Genomic DNA, 24,087 nt, shown 5'->3' with positions numbered 1-24,087 from the left:
CATGGAAACAGACTGACTGAGCGTTGTATGTTGATGTACATGTGAGCTATTTGTCATGTCAGTGGTGTTGCTTTGGCAACTTTGTTTCACTGCACCACACGGCGGAGAAAAGACAAGATCTGTCAGACTGATGAAATTACCCCGCGCGTAAATCATGGGGCTGTTGTATTGATACAGAAAGATATTTTGATAAGCTTTTAGCAACACTGTCTTGAAAAAGTAGCAAGCTCTTTTGCTGCCACAATTTCACAATGTGGCCATAGCTGTGACACTCTACAGGAATGTGTAAATGGCTGATTTGTCTGCTCGGTGTTGTGCAAGCAAGTTGTAGCACCATGGCAAATCTAAATCCAAACCAACCCGTTGGGCCGACATTCCTTTGTTCCTCAGGGCGTAACCACGGTCACATGCTTTGCCGTGTTTACATCCACGCGTACCTGTTGATAGTGGTTCTTTAAAGTCTCATCTGGGGAAGATGGCAAGATTTCATCGCAATGCAACTGTTGTTTTTTTTGGGTGTAATGTTACAAACCCTGCCACAAGTTGTCTCAGGATATTTAGGACTGACATCGGAGGCTGATCAACACAACCTGCTTTGAATGCATTGTTTTGGAGTCTGACTATATACTCCAGGCTTTTTGATTGTCGGAAAGGGGTTTTAGAATTGTGGCTTGACTTCATCTGGGCGGAGTTGACACTTAAAGCACTCAAACGTTGCGTAGTCAGAAGCATCTTGCGTTAAGTGGCTTACAGTAAATACACGTCCGTAGATGATGCAGTAAGGGAGAACACTTAAGTCATTTTGTATTCTTACAATGTGTTCACAGGGGATGGTTAATCAGCAATATAACTCCAGTTTGACAAGTTCATATGGGCTTCTCTGTTCCCCCTGTGGTTCCCCACTGTGTGTTTATATCTCGGTTTCTTTTCTCATGATTTATTCAAGCCTCATCTTTCATTTATGGCTGCCTGATGCCGAGATGAGGTGGCTCAAACGATAGCACCCTGGTGGAGAAGGAAATGTTGTAAAGTTGGGAGAGAGGATAAATTACGCAGCATGTTTTGCTCATGTACAGGAAAAGGGGAATCTGACAAAAAAGCGTGTTGTGTTCGTCCTGCTTCCTGTAAATGTTTGAGTTGTCAAGAGTTGCAATTTTTTAAAATTGTTTATTTCAAACACGTGTGTGGCTGTCAATGAGTTGGGCCTCACCTCATTTTCCCATTTTCTGTGAATTTTAGACATTTTGTTCAACTGTCATTATTGCAGTTGACCATGAGTCTCTCAATACCAGTAATCTGAGGATTGCTTTATTATTGTAATATGGCAACCAGAACTTTTTTTTATTTATTTTTTCCACACTTTTTTGAACGTGACTACTTTAAAGATGGACATAATTTGCTCCGGTTTAGACTTGTTGAAGTAGCTGCTGCCGAGCAAGCTATCATTTTAGTGTGCGGATTTACCAACAGTTCTCACATTACACATAGAGCAATTTAGAGTCTAGAACTAACCTAAGAAGCATGTGCGAGAGAACTTGCTAGCTACTCCAAAAGTTCCAACGTAGATTCAAACATTGTTCAAGTTAGTAGATTTGATTTTGATTCAAATTCAAGTTCTTACAATGTGCTTCCCATGTGTTTTTGTGCCATCATTTGAGCCCAAATAAGGAAGAAAAAAAACCCCACATTTAAATGATTCATATCATTGTCGCTGTTGTGTAAATGTTTTGAAATTATATCCAGCCAAGATAATCGAGGTAACGGAACGATCAAATGAAGCTGTGACTGTTGTGAGGGAATAACGGCACAAGGTGGGCATAAAATAGATTTTTTTTCTCCCCCTAGTCTTCTTGTCATCCCATAATGAGTGGAAGCTAGCGACAGAGTGAGAGCTTGCTCCTTTTTGTGCAACATAGATTGGCAGACTAGAGAAGTCACGGAAATGAAGATCTATGATTCAATAGACGGGTGCAGATGTGGACAGAGCCCTGCGGCGAGCAGGTAATCTTGACAGCTGATTGAAGTGAGATTCTTCCCAATGCGCGGTCACGGCACTTCGAGTTGGGCCCATCTGGTGTCTTGGTTTTCTGGCCGTCACCAGCAGAGACAATAAGCAAAACGGCATTGCTGCTGCGGTAGGATTCCCGTGTAAGATATTCCTATATTGGGGCAAGTGATGCACACCGAGGATTGCAGAGTTAGGAGAATCACGTACGAGATGACTGAGATCATTACTAATCTCAGAACTGGGGGGGCGATTATGCTGCCATTAATCATCAATCAACATTTCTTGTCACAGCATTCACTCGTCTCAATCCAATTGTCCCTGAAAGCCTCTTTAGGTTAAAGATAAAAATAAATCTGGAGTGTTTCCGTGATTTTCTTTTTAAAAGCGTCACACATAGGGACAAAAAGATGTTTGTGTTTTGAGACGAGTCTGCTGCTTGCGCCACATTAGCTACACTATTTGATGTATTTTAATTTTTGTAAAGAAGTGCTGCATGGGGGTGTGCCTCTCACCCACTTTTAGACATGGGGCTCAATAAGTGGCCACCCCCTAGCTCCGGCCCTTGTGGGAACATTTTTACGATGGATAGAAGATAAAACGACAACATTTCAATGAATTGCATGTCATACCTAATTGCTGTACAATCATTTCCAGCATTGCAGTCTGCGTCTCATCAATCGCCCTGTAAAGTAGGCGTGACGGAACTCGGCTATTCATTATAAACCCCACTCAATGAGTTGGTAATATTAATTGTATCGGCATTGTGTTGATGGAAACAGCAAGGTTTAACTAAAGCCGAGAGCTTACGTCTTGAATATTTCTACTGAAGTAGCGGCTCTGATATCTATTGGTAGCACATTCCTGAGCTCTAAAAACATCCCTGTGACGCTTTGCTTAGCTGCCATGTGGTGATGTAGTGCAGCTGCTGCTTCTTGCTAAATCTCAAAGTGAAAACCAAAGCTTTCAGGTGTAAACACACCTGCCCACAATATGCTTGGCTGTCATTTCACTGGTGCTATGATCAGAGTCAACTAAATTTTGGTTCAGTGACTCCACAATAATAACATATTACCTTGGGGAAAAGGCCATGTTTGCTACATGACAAATACTGTAAAAAAAACATTCATGCTATGATGATTTGTTGAAAGAATATAAAGATTGCAACAAACGTTTTTGATCACTCAGCCAACCCAAGCTACAAAAACAGCTCCGCATAATTATGAATGCAAAGTGTATCTTCATGCTTGTTGGAATTGAGGTTCCTGAGTGGCCTCATTAGAATTCATGAACGTATGGCCAATTTGGTTTGTTTTTGCTTCCAAGTCTTACTCGAAGGTGATTGATCATCAGAACCAATCTCAACCCTATCCGCCATTGCGTCTGATCCTTTTCATGTAACTTGTGTATTTGACTCGCACATGATTTATATGTCTCATTCGGGAAGACTGAAAATGAGCTCGTCGCGGTCGGCAACTAAATTGTCATTCAGCTCTTGAGCGCTTTGTGTCATTTGGTGTTAATCAACCAATTTGAGAAGCTTCCTGCCCTTCATTGGTTATTGCTGCTCTTTCGTGAGTGTGAGGCTTGTGCGTAATTTATTTTCAAAGTAGATACACGCATAGTGTCATTATCCACAGGTTTTGGCGCCAGCCAAGCAGCCCTCCGGCTAGCTCCAGAGAACTTTGAGTAAATTGACACAGGAGGTCACATGTTTATTAGTCACGGTTAAAGAATGCGGAAGGACGTGCTACTGGTGATGTCACTGTGTTACAACCAGTGGAGGATCCTTGTACTGTTCTTGTTGACTTAGTTGAAAATATTGCTTGCGTTAAGTTGCGGGGCTTTTACAAATGACTCAACTGTCACAGTGTGCTTGCTGCGTGGCTGACTGAGCATTCATCTGAGATTGAGAGCTATGTGTGGAATGCAGTTATTTTGAATTGTGAGACTGGTTTACACAATGCCAACAGTGTATTGTTACCAACAACTTATTGTCATTAAGTTCTGAGCCAACAGTTGAAATGATTTACTATTTATTTTTATTTTATTATTATTTTATTTATTTATTTACTTATTTTGAACAAAGTTGTTTTCTTTAGCTTAAGGGAGTAAACAGTAATTTAAAAAAATATCCGTATATAAAAAAAATATATAAATAAGTTATTCCAAATTGTACAATTTTAATTCTAAACGAGCACATACTTTAAATTGTTATTTAACATGATGAATACGGTGGGAAAAGTAATCTCAATGTGGTTGTAAAAGGAAGCAACTTTAGAGGAATGTGGTTGAACAGGTGGCAAAGAGGCACACTGTTGGCTGTTTTGAATTTTTGCAGAAGGAAACTGAAAAGAAAAAAAGGCATTTTGGAATTGAAAGTATCTTTACATCTTACACTATTTGCTATGTGGATTTCAGGGGCGACTATGCGTTTAGTCCATAGGTCTTTCGATTTATCCGACTTAATCTATCTCTTAATGCCACCACTATTATGTCACGAATATAGAACACATCAGTACTAAATGAAAATACAGCATACAAATGTCCCACATACAGTTTAAAATCAATAGTGACTAATCATTAATAACAAGACAAAAATTCTAAAAAACATGATGAGAGAGATGTTGATTATTAAATTTATTGATATATGCAGATCCCTACAGATGTGATTTGCTGGCTAAACGTTTTTAATCCATCAATGGGGGATAAACTGCAAAGGCTGTGGTGCACCTAGTTCGTCATTTGGGATCAATTTCAAAACTAGATTGATTGAAGATCATTGCTAATACAGTATGTGCTTAAATTGCTTTTTGATGGTGACGGGCAGAGTAGATTGACATGCCAACAAATTAAGGCTGAAATCTGATTGGACCTAAAAAATAAAAATAGATAAATAAATAATCCAACATACACATAGCAGCTAAATGTGAAAAACAAAATGGAAGAGAATAGACTTTTGTAATACATTAATTCATTGTCATGGACAATATATATGAATTGTAAATGTAGATCATTGCTTCTAATAATTTTTTAGTCCAGGTGAGAAAATCTTGCTGTCAACAGATATACATACCAGCTTCATTATTTTCTTGCTTTCCAATGTCTGACATGCAACTGCAATCTACAGCTAAATAGAAGCTCTACCATTACAGTCCCTATTGATTTTATTCTGTATCCCATTCAGGGATGTTAAAAGTATTGAACTCCATTGCTTCAAAGGCCAGTGACTGAAAAACACAACATTAATCATCCCACATGATCAAAAAATATTCCTCGAGATCAATACCTAATCATCACTACATTATACCCACGTGAAGCAAGAGTCCTAAAAAAAATCGAATTCGTTGATTTGAGTGCTTTGTCACAACAGAATCTAAAAGTTCCCACAACATGGTCTGGTTTAGGAACCGCTCTTGTGGGTTTCATGGTATCTGACTTCCTCTTTACTGCCTTAGCAGAGCTGGACTGGGACGGGTTCGTCTGTTTACAAGCACCAAAGTGACCAACACACACGTTTTCTTGACCTCCATGACCTCTCACAGCTGTCAAGCACAAGGCGGACCATATAAGAGCCAGGCTTAAAAGATCCGCATGCTGTGAAGCTTGGAAACTGCTACGTCGTCAGTCCCTCGGCTGCTATTATCTCACACACGTTTGTCTTTTGTGTGTGTGTGTTGCTGTCACAATTATGACGACACTCTGGGATTGTTTTGCTGCAGTAAATAATCTCTCCCAGTTGCTGCTTGATTCGCAGTTGAGGTCGTAAAAAGTTTTCCAGTCTATGCTTTTATCTGGTTTCAACAACCGGTTTCACTTTAGCGTCTGCATTTCGCAATTTATGATGCTTAATTCTTAAGCGCAAAGCATAATGTTAGCCTTTCCAAATGTAATGTGATGAAGTAAAATGAAAAACTGGGCACCAGTTGAGATGGATGTGACCAATGAGTTAGGGAGTCACCGAGGTTTACTGAGAGCTGGCTCGTGATTGGCTGTCTTTGACATCGTTTGACATGGCTGGCTAAAATGCCCTCTCGAGGCTAAGCAAATTGCTTAACTTCAATAATGTGTTCAAACTGGCAACAGTCCTAACATGGACACTTCGGATTGTCTGTTTTTGATATATTAGTATTATCCGTTTTCTATGCTAGCTTCAGTCGGATTTTTTGCGGGGGATTTTTCTTCTCGCAACTGCGATAATGGAAAGGAGACCTGTCAATCATTAAATGTCTTTGCCTCCTGAATTCTTGTCAAAACAAGATAAGGAATGAAACCAACTGGGTATCGTCACCGGACATGCACACCAACACTATTGCCACTTAAAAACTACTACGACTTTCGAGTGATGCATTCGCTGACTTATTAACTTCGGCTCTGAGTCACATACGAATGAATGTTTGTCCTTTGTAGTGACTTGCTGGCATTCTGCCTTTGTGGCACTTCCAGTTTACAGCTTGCAATGTTCTTTCTTCTTGTCACTGAAACCAGAAACACTCCAACACAAAAATCAATCACTGGTTATTTTCAACCCTTTCTTACACAAGCTAGTCTGTGCCGTATTGATCTGTAATTATGATGCAATATATATATATATATGACAAAAAACAACTTTTTAAATGACCATGTTGTTTTGTTTATCTGGGTGTGAGTCAGACCTTGTAAATATACTGGATACTGTTATTGATGTAGTGTTGCCAGAGGGTTTGTCTCAAGTAAAATCACTTAAGTTCGATCCCTGAAGTTTTAGTTAAAAAAATGTTCTATCCCCCAAAGGAAGGACATTATGAAGAATGCTATAAAATTCCTTAAATTGCAGCATTACATATTCTGCTCATAACACACTGGCATTAAAAAAAAAAAATCTGTACATTCAGAGATTCTTCTATCAAATTAGCAGGAGCATGACAAAGGTAATTATGACTTGAGTACAAGGCACCAAAAATTTTGAAAATCGAATGGTACGTTCCAGAGATATTGAGCTTATGTGTTATATTGCTGGTGTATTGCTTACAAAATCACTCGTTTCTACATTCACTTAGTGGCATAAAGCCTAATGACGCACGACATTTTGGATAATGAGTAGCTGCGAGTTTCAAGGACTATTCTAAATTGTCCAGTATTTGCGAAGAAAGGGCACATTTTTAGGCATCGATTGGATTTCCGTAGCTACAATTGATTCTTTCATTACCCTGCTATGGGGGAACTTTGTCTTCAATTTGCTTCAAGATGAAGCTAAAAAATTGTAGCTGTTTTAATAATAAGCTCATATGGGCTAAAATTGCTATTTACAGTACATGATGTAAAAAAAAAAAAAATAAAGATTTTTTTTGTGACTTTAGTCATATGCTCATCCCACTTATCACATTGCTATTTACAGTACATGATGTAAAAGAAAAGTTATTTTTTTTTCTGTAGTCACATGCTCATCCCTGCTACTGATTGTTTATTTATACTGTAAATCTTTAGGTTCATTCAACAAACTGTGTGCATGTGTGTGTGTGTGTGTGTGTGTGTGTCAAAGCAGTTTGTATGTAGCTGTAAGAATTTTTCCTTTATTACTGGAAAACATTGCATTGCGCACTGTTTAGGCTTTTCAGGTCCTCAGTGCCCCGTTTGTCCCAGCCATCTGTTTGTAAAACCCACTTTATTGTCCATTTTATCACGATGCTGCAGCGAGCACTGTTGTGCCAGCATGAAAATTTATGACCAGCTTTGTCTCAAGCAAATAGCAGCGCGAGCCTAGCATCGGGAGTCGTGACACGAACGAGTCAGCGCCGCAGTCTCGGCCTGATGCTGCATGAAGCAAACCCCAAAGCTTGCTCCGAATCAACACTGACACGTTTTCACTTTAATTTTCCAGCTTTCATCTGCATTGTATATGGGTAGTTCTCGGAAACTCTGGTCCAATTGCATAGTCCAACTCTGACTCACTTTGAGAATCATTATTTTCTTACCTTTTAGGGTTTTCACTGCTCCCAAGATTGGAGACATACTGCAGGGATAAAATAAACAACGTGACTGAGATTTGCACTGTTGTTTGTGTGTGAATGGATTTTGAGTGGTGCTACTTCCTGTTTGTAAGATGCATGTCAAGTGTGACGTCCATTTTATTGATAATGAATTAACAATAAAATAGGCACATTATTTCTCGTTTAGTTGCATGTACATACTATTTATTTCATGTATTTGGACGAATCACAGTTCCGCTGTTGGGATTAAGTATTTTGCGCATTTTTCATGTACATTGGGCACCATTGGGAGTTAATTTTCAACATTTGTACTGGTTTTCAACTGAATATCCTCACACGAAGGCAGTGAATGTATAAATGTAAAAGTTACATTTTATATTTTCAATCTCTTGCAAACAAAAGGGTTCATTTATTCAGTGATCATAGGTTTGATTCAAAACATATATCATGTTGACCTGGTTTTGAACAAGTTTAATTTCAGGCTCTCTTGTCACATTCCTGGACCACACTTCAAGAGAACCATCCATATACTTGCAGTCAATGTTTACGCTGAAGATTTCCGAAAGGTCTGCTGAGACTCATTGGATGATCCAGCTCAGTTGCAAATGTCAAAATTGGCTGCTGGGTAAAATAAGGCGACAAGGTGCCAAAGAAGCGTCACTTTTTTTTTTTCCTGTCTGCCGCCATCATTTTTTTTTTGTGTTCCTCTCCCTTAATGTATCTCTGGATGTGATTATGAGTAAAGTGGAGCAGGCTTCACGCTCTTCTGTTTCTGCTTGAAAAGAAAATGGGTCCTTTCTGGCACGCACATCAACACCATCAAACACATTTTACGAAGAAGAATCAATGTGAGCGATCACGTAAAAGGGACCGGGTTCACCTCACTCTGCCCGTTTTTCTTCGCTATGCTCGTAAAACCCGCCACACTTGTTTGTTGGTTTCGGGGGAGTTTCTAGGCAGGATTGTATTTCCAGCTCGAGAGACGATGTTTACTTCCAGCTAACTTAAAGAGCTGTGTCTTTTTGCACCCCACTGCTGTCTCGGATAGGATAATGGATGAAAATATGGCACCGTGGTGCCCGGCTACCAGTCACTATCGATTTACACCTGTTCAATGGGTATTTTCTTTCTGCCGTTTAAACTTTCAAGACCAGCATGGCTTGTGTCGGGTTTAAAATAACACAGAGGCCGTGAGCACTTTCATCTGCAGGTGTACTCAGCAAGAGCAGTTGAAGGGGAAAGGGCTGCTTGGTACAAAAAAGATGAGACACTCTCAGGGTGTGTGTAAATTGTGCACACACTTGTGTTGGAAAATCGAGGAGGAAGACGCTGCAGTGAGACCAATTAGCTGATTCCTTGATCCCGCACCCTACAGGGGTTCTCTTGCAAGAGAGCCCCAGCGATGCGGCACTGCGGCATCGTGAAGACGAGCTGGCTGCAGCAGATCAAATGAAGCAACCCTAATGCCTCACTCATAATTTTGTTTTTGTGTGTATGTGAGGATTTGTCAGATTTCTCCTTTTATCGCTTTGACCACTTTCACACATTGTTGGTTTCCTCATTTGCATACGTTCCGGCAACGACTGAGCTGAGCTGCCCGACGATAAATCTATACTTGCCATATGCATGAATCACTCACTTGTAAAGTTGTGCCTGTCAATGTGTGATCATAAATCTAACTATTAATATAGACGAAGAACATATTCATAGGCTGCCGCCGCCTTCTCATGGTAAATGGTTTTCATTCCCTAATTATATGAATAATTTTGAATGTCTGAATACAAGCCATTGTTGTCAGTTTGCATTTTGTCGATAACTGCTTTCCTTTCTGTGCAAAGCTTTGACCATCTTTCTCTCTTTATTGTGTGAAATATTGTTTTTTGATCCAGTTTGCAACTTTGCATGCTTGTACTAATTTCCATAACTCTTTGTGGTTCCGATACGATTGTCACTGCTATGCTTTTGCTCTAGATGTTTTGGCCGACAGGACATTTTGAATATTTTAAGCTTGATGTAGTTTTTGGAGGGTGTTTTGTAGATTTTTTTTTTAACACATAAATACTGTAACTATGACACTGTTTATTAAAGATAACAGAAGAGGAATGTTTTGGAAGACAAATTGCTTGGGTGTGGCTCAATTGCTGTCACATAATGAGTTGCCTTGAGTATTAGGTTTGCATTTGGCAGATGGAAGGAGGTACTTTGGATTAAAAAAAAAAAGTTATACTGTAATTCCAGCGCGGCTAATGAAATGTCTTTGTTTCTCGTTTGTACCTTGAAATGAACGACATATTCAGTTCAACACAATTATTTATTTCAAACTCATGATGGAAAGCAAAATAGTTAAAAACAAAATCGAAATATTTCTGGACCTGATTCTACGTACTGTGTTCTGTGTGGCTCTTCATTTTTCTCCTCACTGGGTGAGCGGTTTCAGAAAAGTTGCATATTAATGTGAGATAATACTAGAGGCAGGGAAGCTCTGCAACGAGAATGTCTGATGCCATTCTTCACTGAGCTGAGGAGGAAGAGCAAAAGATTTGGCTTAAGACGAGGGGCGGTCTGAACTAAGCCCTCCGCCCCATCTGGAAGGAAATGAGCCACTCGGTGTGTGTTAGTCAGAAGGCATAAATGAAGTCGTCAATGCCGTCACTAAATTACGGCCAATTGAAGATAATGGGTCATCAGAAATCACAACAATCATGTTTTGATTAACGTCACACTTTGCAGTCTATTTTATACACAGCACACTCATTAAGATCAATTCTCTCGTGATGCTTTTATTGGGTGTAATATCAACGAAGGAGTCTATATTCCCATGCATGTCAAATAGTTTATTCTAATTGTACCAATATTGATTGGATTGATGAGCGCTATTATTCCAGGTTCGGCTCAGGTCTCGCGTGATTTTCTTTGTGGTGCGATACATGGCACTTGCATCAAGCGGAGGGTCTCCAATGTTTGTTGACAGGTCAACAGCTGTAAACAATACAATGCAACTCTGCTACAAAGTGTCTCTAACCAGCCCAATATGATCTCACTGACCTCTGAGCACAATCTCTCCCCTTAGGAGAGCTTATACTACTTATAATGCTCTGGAGTCTTAGCATTCATTCGGAGTCATTACTCAAGAGCAAGAAATATCTCTCGGGAGTTAGAGAAGGAATTGAGGGGTGTGCTAATGGAGCCATTGTTCTTGCAATGTGGTGGTGGTGGTGGGGGGGGGGGGGTGCTTGAGGGGTTTATATTAATGTATGTGCGTGTTGTCAGGGGACAGATTGAGCTTGAGTCAGGTGCTGGCGTGCCTGGTTGAGCCTCGTCTTGGGGGTCAGAGGAACAACGGGAGCGTGTTTTTGCTGCAACTCTGCTGGAACCCAGCTGAGGTATTATGAACACGCACATGGTCACACTTTTTGTAGTTCAGTGAGCACAGTGCCAAGTCATTGTTAAGTGAACTATGGATTAGTGTGTGTGTGAGGAAAGGCTGCAGACATGCACTTGTGTGTATTACTTGGGATTTCCCGCTTCTCCAAGCAGACTGCCCGTTTCAAGATGGCCCCCCCTTGTGAAGCCAAGCGTTCACGGTGCGTGTACGCTCTCTGCTCTCTGTTTTGCTCTCTTATCTCACCGCTTCATTCGCCTGCTGCCTTTCAGCCAACAAAGAGAGATGGACGGCACTTTTGCTTTATCACGCCATAACAGGTGTGTGTGTGTGTGGTCAGATTTTCTTTGCTGCTTTGTTTGCTCTTCATCCATGTGTCGATTTGAAAAGAGACAGCTGCAAGAAGGAATCAAAAACTCAATAGTCCCTCCCAAATGTTGTTTTCCTTCCGTGCAGACCTCTGTCAGTCCAATTTTCAAGGCCTTTTTAGTCATGCTTGCCTCATTGCTGCGTCACTTCATGTTGCCCGCTTGCTGACTTTCTAAAGGGTAAAAATACAAAGGTTTGAAATATTCCAGTTTTGCTGACCTCAGCTGCTGTGTCCGTCCGTACCTATATTTATTTTTTTCTAACTTTTATAGATTTATTTGTGCCTAGAGAATTTTATTTGAAAGTTTTTGACGTGACAGCTTAACAGCCAGACCTTTATTGCTTTTGAATGATGTACAATTTCTCTTAAACTAAATGTCACATGACACCAATAACACAAACCATACCTACTCTTTTTTTTAAATCATAATTTCAGCCAAACACAGGCCCTGAGGAGGTCACCTGGTTTGATTTATCCAGAGTCTTGTTTTCTCCCTCACCATCTGCTTCTCCCCTTTCTGTCTGTCAGCACCTCCAATCCTCTCGTAAAGCTCACCGAAGATGTACACAGGCACTGAAGGCTCAGAGAATTACATAGTGCATTCTCTCCTTATGACTAGTCAGCGTTTTCAAGTTGCCAGATGTGCTCTCTCTCTCTCTCTCTCTCTCTCTCTCTCTCTCTCTCTCTCTCTCTCTCTCTCTCTCTCTCTGAGAGAACAAAAGTCTGACTGTAAACTGTAATCCAAATTTGGTGAATGAAAATCAATTGTCAAGATGGTCATAAATCCACCTGGCTTCATTAGTCTCCTAAAGCTGAAAATAGAGAAAGACAGATATGTTCCGAGTTAATACTGAACCAAGCAGGCTGATTACGAATATTTGAAGCTAATATTTATTTGTGGTACAAAGGAAAAATGTCTCCCAAAATTTGAATAGTAGATTCTTCAACACTTGTCTTAATATACCTTTAAGTGTGTTTGTTAAGCAGCTTGCAAATTGGTAAACGTACCAACAAATACAGTTGGAAGCTTCCAGCATATCTTCAAAATGAATATTTCAATAAATAAATAACTCCCTTTTCTAGAGTAAAGAAGTTGATACAAACATTTCAAGATTACTCAAATGCTAATATTTACTGACGTTTTATATAAAAAACAATTCCAAAACAACGATGCAGTGACAAAATAACCTGATCTTTTATTGGTTGTCAATATGCTTCAAAATGACAAATAGTGGCAGTGATAATTGATAATCAGTCTATCTCGAGCTGAAAGTAAACAGAAAAATCAGTATGGTGAGTTTCAATTTCAATTCCATTCAACAGCCCCCTCCCCTAAAAAATATGCAGCATTCATGTCAACCAAAACTCTTCTGTGAATGTTTTTAGAAATAAGTCCAGAAATATTATCTAATATTGTTTAATGGGCCATTGTTTTACAGGTGAACATGAAAATGATTCACAGTAATGTTCTGACCAATTTTAGTTAATAATAATTTTCATCTTCAGCACATCGCTACTTAAAAACCATTTCGACAAAAATTCAATAAATTGGCTCTTCATAGCAAAACAACTTTTTGTGGTCCAGCTGCTTGCTGCATCATCTCTCTATGTAACTGTGCGGACCCACTTAACATCTCCAAAGACGTCCTTGCTCTAGGGATAAAGTGTTCCAACCTTTGTCAGGCTAAGATACAAAACTTCCAAGTGCAGTAGTGATGGAAAGAACAAAAAGCTAATTTTAATTATAAAAAAATATTGTCATTTATCAATGGAAACGATTGTTAAATTTGCAAGCCACTCGGAAAGATATGAAAGAGTGTATTTATTTATATTTTTTTTACGTGCTCATTCTGAATGTAACAAAGCCACTATTGATTTTCGGTGCTTTTCAAGTGTATTTTAATGAGCAGAATCTCATTTGCAAGCCACTCTTTGATAACAGCAAAATGCAAATACACTGCTGGCTAATGAAAGAGCCACATGGATTTGATTGATTATTTAAGCTACTTTTAAACAAGGGTAAACAAGGATATAAATGGACTCTAAGAATGAAGGATTACATAAATAAATAAATAAATAAATAAAAAATATATATATACTGTATATACATATTTTTTACATTTGCCCACACTTTTCTTAATCTTCTAGAAAGACATCAGGAGCAGTGCACTCATGCTTTGTCAACTTTGCCATTTTTTTTCCCCACATGCCCAGACCACCCGCACACCTTTATTCCATCACCTCCTACTCCACTTAGGTAGCCACAGTGCCTTCTGCGTTTAAAAGTATCTATTGTCACGACTGTAATCAGGCACATGCTGTGGCGTGTAGGTGGTTTGTCATGAGATACCTAAATAGCGACTTAGCGCGCCGGTGGATTCAACAAGAAACAAACTCAACAGGGAGCGGCAGTGTACCTGACACTTTCTATAAACAAGCTTTACAATTACTGTGAAATGCATTTTTGCCCGTCGTGACGATTATATTCCATTGCAACAGCCACAGTTCTCTGTCAGAAACAACAATAGATGACAACATGCCTCGTGTCAACCTATACTGCAAAAACCTCTGCTTAAAATGTGGCTAAATTTCTAACACAATCCTGGCCTGGTATGATTGTTAATATGTTACTGAGAAATGCACGCTAAATAATGTCTGAACCGATGTTGCCGCAACACAAAGGTAAGAGAAAGGCAGAGGAGATTGAGGCCGATGACGGATAATTGAAGGAAGGAAAACGGAGCTAGGAAGGAGTCAGGGATTGAAAAGTCAAAACGAAGCAATTACCCATCATTCCATGCTACTGCCCTTTCTTATCTCTGCACCCGGTGATGAGAGAGGGCTAACAGCAGAGAGCATCTTCTCTGACCTCATCAGTCGGATCGTTTCTGCAGATGACCTACAGGATGACCATTCATTGTGGAGGCATCAGGGTTTAGTGTTTTCATTCATGGTTTCCACTCTCTGCTGCATGTATGTTATTAATTTATCAGATTCACTATCTTTGTTATTTTACGACTGATCTTTACTCCTGTGCAGCACTTTGTATCCTGCAATGGTTGTTTTAAAGTGCTCTAAAAATAAAGTTAAGTGGAGGGAAAAAATGGTACAAAGGAACACAGGGAATGGGAAACATGCATCGACTCTTGTTGGCTATTTGTGTATCATGTTGGGGCTTCCAGCATGTAGATGATGCAAAGCCACAGATGGGAGATGATGTTGACCAGATTGTGTGTCCGCAGCCTCCAAACAGCTTAAAAAGCGCGTCCCCCAGGGATTACTGACATTTTGTCGGAAATTGGCCTAATCCACAGCAAATTCATTACGCTGTATTCGTGTTAATTAATCGCTTGTGAGACATTGTCCTTTTGACCACAAGCAGACACATTTGACATAGCTTTTGTTCACGCCTCACTAAGCCTGGCTGTGACACTTCAATCTAAAAGATGTCATCAAGCCGCCAGGACGCTCACACAAGAGATGAATTGGACATGAATGATGGTTAATTCTTTGCTGAAATATTACTAGGAAAGAATGAAAACATGATGATTCAGAGGATTCATTAAACGGTGAAATAATTAAGTTTCTTGTCAGCTCTCCACACCGATGATTCTCTGTCCATGTTTGGTGACGAGTGCTTATGATGGTAAGAGGTAGAAAATGGTTATGAGTCCGATTCAGCAGATAATATTCATACCACCGTGGTTTATTTTTAAAAATAAAATAAGACACTCAGTGTATTTTTACTTATCAATGCAGCTGTCTCCCAAGGCAAATGCAAATTAGGTGCACGTTCTTTCGCAGCTCTTTTCTGAAAAGAAGTTTCAAGGAGACTCATTCATGGTAATCTTCAAAAAAATGTTGGGGGTTTTAAACATCTAGCGAAAAATGTCATCAAGTGTTATCTGACCATTGAAATTTCTGAAGTCATGAGTCTTAATGATACGGCTGCCAAGGGCCAATTGTGTAAGGCACTATCGCATTTTTCGACTTCGCTAGCTTTGGTTTCCAACTGTTGGCGCAAAGGCCTCGTTATTGATCATTTGTAATACAATCTTGTAAATATTATGAAATAGTTGCCTAGCAAACATTTATGAGGGATGGTGTGCTTCCAAATACAGCCAATGTTTTTCGTCACCCATGTGGAAATGGTTTCAATGACTCTCACGCGCCAGCCTTTGTTAATTACGTTCAGTATTCTGACTTTGCGTCTCAACTGCGATCCATTCGAACTAACTAAACTAACTTTGACATCTTTGCACATTTGTGGCAACATTATTTGTTGTTGTTGTGACAAACCTCCTCCTTTGCCACTTATAGCTGGTGTTTATCACCCAAACTTAACCACTCTCACTTTACATAACAGGCGCAGGAGCAGATCTAACTCTTAGACTACCAATGCGGCTAAACGACATAAAATGGAAATCAAAGCAGCAAATGTATAAAAAAGAATTGAAAGTAACGTGTCTCATGAAAACGAATGAAGTTTTAAGTTGTAAGCAGGAGAATATATCATCCCTTCTCTAGTGAGCGGGGCGGAGCTGGGGCTTTACATAAACGATCGGGCTCCTGGGGAAGGAATGAGAGGCGGCAAAGAGGTTTGTTGCGTTGACATACAAGCACTGAGCCTTTTTTTTTTTTTTATTCTTCCCATCTGAGTCAGCAACGCCGCATGCTGCAAAGAAGTAACATTTTTGTGCTGCCCTGTGCTGCTTAAACAATTTCAAAACGTGGAGAAGTGAAGAGGGAACGCACCTCGTTGATATTGATCGACGATTGTTGCTGCGACCTGAACCGCATTGACTCTTTATTTGACGTATGACATTTCAGACTATTGAGTCCTGGCCTTTTTATTGACTAAAAATTCCGCTCGCATCAGCCCCAGCTGGAGCATTAATTGCAACATTGTTGGTGTCTTATCTCATTCTGGCACAGTGGCTCATCAGACACTTGTGGCATTTTCAGCGAAGGTCATTCTCAAAGAGCATAAACAAAGTCAAGTGATCCTCCGTGAGAAGCTATGCTGTCATACCACTGCGTGGTCTTTGCATACCAATTAAGTGAGCTCAGGTTGGGCCAGTCATCCACTCGGTAAATTCTTCTTGGACTTCAAGTTCTGCTGTCATTTTGTGTCAGAGCGGGTGAATGAGAGAAATGCTCATCTCTTTTCCTGATGAGCACATCCTGTGCTTTGTACACTTGCGCGAACTGCACTTGCAGAGGTGGGCTGACAAGTGAGGACATCTGCATTTATTTTCAAATCTGGAGAAGGGAGGAGATGATGTATGCGATAGCGGGAATGCTTTTGGCTGTAAATTCGAGGTTGCTACGCAGCTTATCCGGTGACCTTGCTTGTGTAACGATGAGTAATCATGTTGCAGAACGTGCTGCAATACCCGAGCTCCATCTTTCATCTGTCCTGACTCCTCATAGCTTCAAGTGTATCCCGTTGGTTTCGGCATATCTTACAAACGAGGAGTCTGGAGCTGCTGACTTGAATGAAATGAGACCTTTTCATGTCTTATCTACTCCTTAACAACACATCACTGTTTCTGAAGCACCTTTCGCCATGGTTGATTTTACCCCAAGCACATACTCAGAATTTGATTTGTTTTTGTGAAGACCCTTCCTACTGTGGTGTTCCCTCTTTTCATTGTAGGCCCTTTTTGAATCCGTTTTTCCTGCCTTCTGCTTGTGAGTGCTTGTTGGCAGTGGGATGAATAGACGATGTTGGTCTTAGTCAACTACACCCACCTCTGAACCAGTCAAGGAACAGTGCAACAAAGCTCCTTGACCACCTGTCACTTTGCCCATATCGTCAGCAAGACTATTTTTAAAGGACCTCACACCCTTGTGTTGATCTTCATGACACCCGTTGTCAGAAGTACGATAACAAATCATATCTTTGCACAGGGTTAGGCCACTGTAGAAATTGAAGTTGAAAGTAAACCAGATTAGAATTTTTTTGGGGGAATCTCTTCTTTGTAGTGGTGAGAATGAAATGTTCCATTGTTTGGCTGAAACCAGATAAAAATAATGACTAAGCACATAATTGTAGACTCTCTGGCATTTAGATTTGGTTTAGCTTGACTGTCTCTGAAAATGTTCATTAAATCTACGTATTTTCAACAATGCCTTTCATCGGTCTCACGTTTTTGTTTTTTTTATGTATACCCAGAACAATAACCCTCCCTGATCGGAGAGAACCTCCTCTGACACCACTGAAAACCCTTTGCAACCTCATCAGAGTAGATAATGAATGATTGTTTACCAAATACTACTCATAAGCTCATTAATTTGTTTGTCGTCTTATTTTCGGCCCTGGCGCCTCTGTTTGGATAAAGACTGGGCAATCTTAGTGGAACGCGTCCGCTCGGCAGCATTCATAAATGTTCACGTGATGCCAAATGAGGCTACCCAAGGGACATTGTGACACAGACATTCTGCAGCATGCATGAGAAGAGGCGACAATAGCATCGCTCGGTTGGCTTGCTGTAGTGTGTGTGTGTGTGTGCGTGTGTCCCTGTTGGGAAGCATCAAGAATGCGGTGGCGGTATTTAGCAGATCTACACTCGTAAAATAGGCAACAACAAAGGGTCCCAGTTGCCCTGTGAAATAATTTGATTTAAAATGGACCTGACTCACCACATTTGGGTTTAGAGATGCTAACCACGTAGTGCATAGTTTAATTTTAGAATGACTTATGACGGCTTCACAGGAAAACAACAACTGGAAATCATTCTAAAATGTTTTCAGCTTTTACTGCCTAAAGGAATGCGTCATTATTTGTGAGCCAAGGTCTTCCTGATCTACAGCCTCACTGACAACTTGGCCTTATTTGTGCATTGTTTTAGCATGTCCTGAACAGCGCTAACGTTGTACACAGCGTAAATCTAACCATTATTCTTACTGTTATTCATCCATCAATTGAGTTGTCAAACTGCGGGGGATTTTACCTCAGACTTCTGAATTCCCAATTCTTTTAAGCACTCACAAGCTCGAATTGTAAATCCAACATTTTTACTTACTAAGACATATTATTTGCTAATAGCTAGTCATACTTTGTCTCTACTATCTCTACCAATGGAATGTTGCCGGAATTTCCATTCCCATTGCCAGTAACCTCGACATGTAAACCATTCATGGGACTTCCACAGCGGGGAGACTGTGACGGCCATATTAAATATTCCGTCGTCATTGAAATCACAAGTAGAGGGGTGAGGTTTAAAGTTCTGAGGAAAGGAAGTGCCTTTGCTGAATTTGTGGCTTGGAAATGTGGCTTTGTGGAGAAGTGAGCCTTCTTAAATGCCACTCCGAAGTTGACGAGTTCTCTTTGGCACCATTTGTGTACATGAGTGTTTTGCGTGTGGTTACATGAGCTGAGGAAAGGCATATTAGGAATATTATTTTTTGCAAACCGCTGTGCTTTTCTGTTGCGTTGAAACATTTCAGAATTAGAAACCTCAATAGCATCTAGCGTCACGAAGTCATTCCAAGGCAAACCGCTGATTCTCCTGGAGCCACTATTTGATCAAGTAGCTCCCTTCAAATTTTCAGTTCTTAGAAAAGTGGTCAACGGGTGATCAAATGCTGCCCATTTCCTGTTCATTGTTTTTGTCCTCACAGCAAACGTTTGACTTTTATTACACAACAATCAAACAAAAGAAGAAAACGGTGTGAGCTAGAGTTTAGCAGCTAAGTTAGCCAAAGTAAAGAATGCTGACTACACGATTCACGTTTTTCACGGTGTGTCATCTATTAGCGACTAAGATTTGGGGGCAATGAATTAAAAAACACAAGCTCTGCATTTCTGAGAGTGTAAATCTTGGTTATTATGACCAATAACAATATACATGAATCTAGCACTATTCCAAAATGATTTGACGTACGTTTCTGTCTGAACAAGGACGAATGTGGAAAATTCACAAGCGTCATATTCGACATCTTTCCATACCAATCAGCTTGTTTGCCACAATTATCCTGCAACAGTTCTCCGTCAAAGAAAATAGAAATCTGCATTGTGACCTTCAGCCCATCGTCACATCCAAGCTGATCATGGCTTTGAAAAAGGTCAACCTTTCCTTTTTGTCCAAGAACAAGCACTCTGGTGTCTTGTTCCTTGCTCTGCTCCTTTCTCTAAGAGAAAACATTGTATCTATCGATGTGCATAATTGCAGAATATTTTGTCAATAAATAGACTGTCACTAATGACTTTGCTGTAGCCAAAAAATAGATTGTCACTAATTAATTTCTTGTAGCATAGCATCCCCTAATTGTTCTGTATAGTTTTTTCAAACTAAATGTGTCCCTGGCTCCCCGGCCTGCAATATTGTTACATTTATCATTGTGACTAAAATATGTATTTATATTCTTAATTATAAACAGTATTATTACCACCATTGTTACAGTTGTTATGATGAAATGTTTTTATGCTGCTCACATTTTCCTCCTCTGGCCCTTTGTTTTCTCTCCTCTTTGCTTCTTTTTAAGTTCATGTTGATTGCCAACCAGCGCTGATCCATTTGCAAATACCTTTTGTTCCAATTTGATACTTTAAAATCTGCAATTCGATCCACCAAACTACATGCATCCATATAACAATGTTTCTCATGTTATAAAAAGAAAAAAACAAAGCCTCCCACCACCTTTTGTCACCCTTCTTATTTGCGACCACTGCACAGACTCTACATAGAAAATAAAAAGATGCATCGCCTAGCCTAGTTGTTCAGGCAGAACACAAACACCTCCACTGTGACAGAAGTGTCGAAGCACTGAAGTGTCGGACCAAATGTGTCACGATGCTCATGCTATTTGTACACCATAACAGAATGCTCCTTTTGGAAAAGTCCTACTTGGCTGACTCGTATTGCACTGCCCCCACAGCTGGGTCATCTCGCTTTGCTGTTCATTGAGTCCAAATCAGACTGTTGGGTTCCATCAGTGCAGAAAAGGAGGTGTGATTAATGATGTGAGGTAATTACTGCTATTCATCAGCACTTTAGTTAGCATGCTGTTTAAGTTAACAGGCTAGAGGTGCCAGCACTGAGGCAAGAAAACAATAAATATGGATGCATTTTACATGCTGCGTTAACTGCTTCCAAGCCCGGATGTTCCAAAAGCACATGAAGGTCTGTACTGCCACCATGAGAGGCTTTTGTTATTTATTTATTTTTGACTGAATTTGTCTCACAGATTTGGCCAAAATCAGGAGTGTGCGTCCTCATGCCTGAAGCTAAAAGCTTCTTGAATCTTAAAGGGTGAGGGCCCAACCGGGGTGTCCTGCCCCAGTTTTGGGCAGGCCAATCTCTTGTTCACAGTTGTTTTGGTCTCATAGGCTATGAAAAATTGCTCTCTCATCTTTTGGTCCTTGTTGACAAGGATGGTTGTTGATGTTTGATGCGAATGCAAGGTGTAGACATCAGGAGCATTCTATTACAGAGATTCCCTTAATGCATTTTGGGGCACTATTGATGTGATCTCTGTCACAAATGCAATTCAGGCAACCAAAGTCACATTAACGAAAGACGTGATTTGTGTATGTGATAGGAATGAATGCATATGAAAGCACATATAAAAAAAAAATTCTAGATCCATACAGTTTCTTTCCAACAGGACAGATGGCCACTCTTGATAGCGTTTTCATCACAGTGCAGTATGTGCTGCTTGCTCATTGGACAACTTGTCTGAGTCACCAGAAAGAGCGTTTGATGGGTTTTTGAAAGTCGGGCAGCCGGCGGAAAAAGGATAAAGGTTGGAGTGCGCCTCAATAGAGAAAGTTCAGAAAAACTGGATGTGCAACAAGGTTTGGTACCAACGCATTTTTTTCCACTGAGCATGTGCCCAATTCCCTGAGAGGAATTCCATGTAGATCGAGTTGATGTTCATCATACATCTACCAAGTTGGCAAATGTCCTTAAGCGCTTTCAAAATGTGGTACTTCTTGTGTCTCACTTGCATTCCACCCATCGTTGCTTGCGTTTTTTTTCCAAGGATTTTGTCCAAATTAGCCTTGGTGACATAAACGCTCATTATGTTGACAAAGCATATCAGATGTGCCATTTATAGATTCCAACTGATTTTTGAATATATTCCAAAACAAATCCAAAAAGCTTTATTGTCTGTTAAAAGAAACATATATTTTTCTTTGATGTGCTAAATAAACCCATACAGTCACAATCACACACATACTAAAATAAGAACAACATATAAATATAATAAATCTCAACTAAAAATAAAATCTAAAATACAATCTCAATACATGATGCTTGAGGTATTTAGGTCAGCGTCACAGGTAATATAAATTTTGTTGTCCACAACTTTAAAAACAAAAAATCCTCCCGCCAAAGAGACTTTTGTCTGCCAAGGTTTTCTCTTTACTCGTCCTTCATTTTCCAACCTTATCCCATTCGTCTTGGTTTAATCAATCAAAGTGTACCATTTCATTCACCAAAACGGTTTCTTTTATCGTTGATTTAGAGCCAACAGAGACAAACAGTCGTCCACACTCAGGAATATCTGTCAGCATTTCCACTCTTATCTTTCCCCAGAATCCTCTTGTGTTTCTTTTTATTTCTTGTTTCTTCATTTGAGCTTAATCCCATTTCTGCAACGATCCTCCGTCTGGGGACAGTGGTATTAATGGCTGTGAGCGATGGCCAGCAGATGAATGGGCGCAAGCAAAGGCTCTGTGACAAGTATGTGGACTGAGAGCTCCTGCACGGTTGAAAGTAAAAACCTCTCAGGGAAACTAATTGCAAGGAAAGGCTGTCTGCCAGCAGAGTGATGGTTTTGAGCTGTCCGCACAAAGATGACACCAACACGAGAGTTACCTGGCACAGATGGCCTCTGAGTTGAAAAAGAAAAAGAGCAACAGTTGCTGATGCCCTTTCATGCATCATGCTGGACATGCTCTTATCGTCAGATTTCCGAGTCAAGGGTGACGCAGGATAACGTTTTGTTTAAAGATTTACCTTTTTACAGGCATGACATTTTGTCTGGTTTAGTCTCGACTAGATACTGAGTAAAAATAGACAAAATGTCTTCTAACCACATCAGAGGTTTGCAAAAGAATTGAACAGAAAAATGAAAACATACTACCGTAATTTCCAGACTATAAGCCGCTACTTTTTGCGTAAACTTTGACCCTGCGGTTTATAGTCCAGTGTGGCTTTCCATGATTTGTATGATATTGTGTGAGTTGTGCATATGTACTTATATATGGAAATTAAACATTAAAACACCTGCGGCTTATAGTCCAGTGCGGCTTACGTATGAACAAAACAGCCTTCTGCCCTAATTTTAGCTGGTGCATCTTATATTTGGGTGTGGCCTGTCGTCCAGAAATTACGGTAACTAACCTTACTTGGGTAGAAAGGCTTGTAGGCAGATTTTAATGTATTATTCAAATGTGGCAGTGTAGAGACAAACGGCAGGTTTTTTTCCAGCTGCCAATCCTTTAAGTCAGTTTTTCATTTTTCTCCATTATTTTTCTCATTCAGAACAATTTGACTGTAAACTGCCTACAATGCAAACTTCAACCAACATTCATCCTTGCGGACTTAAATTAGTTTTCCCTTTTTTGCCTCTCTCTCTTCTATCTCATTCATCTACAAACCTCGACTTGGCTCTTGATCATTTTTCAGAATGGCATGAAAAAATCGTAAATCTGAGGCAGCGTTTATTTCACACCACATTCAGTGCGATGGTGCCAAGAGCGGATAGGGGGAGCACAGATATGAGGCATCAATCACAAGCTGCTTCAGCTCATGTGTTGCCCTCGGACACGCAGCGGTTAGCAGAAGAGCAGTCTTGCTGTTGCTGCTGTTTTAGTTGTTTTCGCTGTCAATCGGAGAAGCCGCATTGTCTTTTTTAACCTGCAGCCTAGAATGAAGAGAATCTGTATACGATGACTTCATTCTAGTGAGAAACTGCACAAGTCTTATTTTGACCATCTCTCCAGAGCTCTATTATAAAATCCTATTTTTTCCAATCTTCTTATACTTAAACAGAAATGTAAATTTATTGAATATATTAAACAAAAATATTCCTTCATAACCCCCCAACCTCAATTCACTGACTGCAAAGTCTGCCTGGCCTTACACAATAGCAAAGAGGAAAATCAAATGAATATTTCAAACAGTAGAGCCCAGACATAAACATGGACTCATAAGACCTTTAACTCCAGCATCAAACGTCTTGGATCAATCATCTTTGGAACAGATAGAAGGCTTTCCTCCCTATTTTTTTTTTTTTTGCACAAGTCACTACTTTGAGTGCCTGAGTTTGCTTTTTCAAGGATGTTGAAGACTGAAAGCATTTTGATGTCAAAAACTCAAATGTTGGTCTCGTATTTCTTGTCTTT

At 40.0% G+C, this 24,087-nt stretch overlaps 1 protein-coding gene across 3 annotated transcripts in view; it reads left to right on the top strand.

Moving 5' to 3' along the window:
- The window catches only part of magi3a (membrane associated guanylate kinase, WW and PDZ domain containing 3a), a 56,399-nt gene that overhangs the window by 1,584 nt on the left and 30,728 nt on the right, over nt 1–24,087 (top strand). The gene's annotated exons all lie outside the window — the stretch shown is intronic.

This window comes from Syngnathus acus, chromosome 2 (assembly GCF_901709675.1).
Source record: "Syngnathus acus chromosome 2, fSynAcu1.2, whole genome shotgun sequence".
Taxonomy (NCBI): Eukaryota; Metazoa; Chordata; class Actinopteri; order Syngnathiformes; family Syngnathidae; genus Syngnathus; species Syngnathus acus.
Note: the sequence above shows the minus strand (reverse complement) of the source record. Positions and strands in the feature narration are given on the sequence as shown.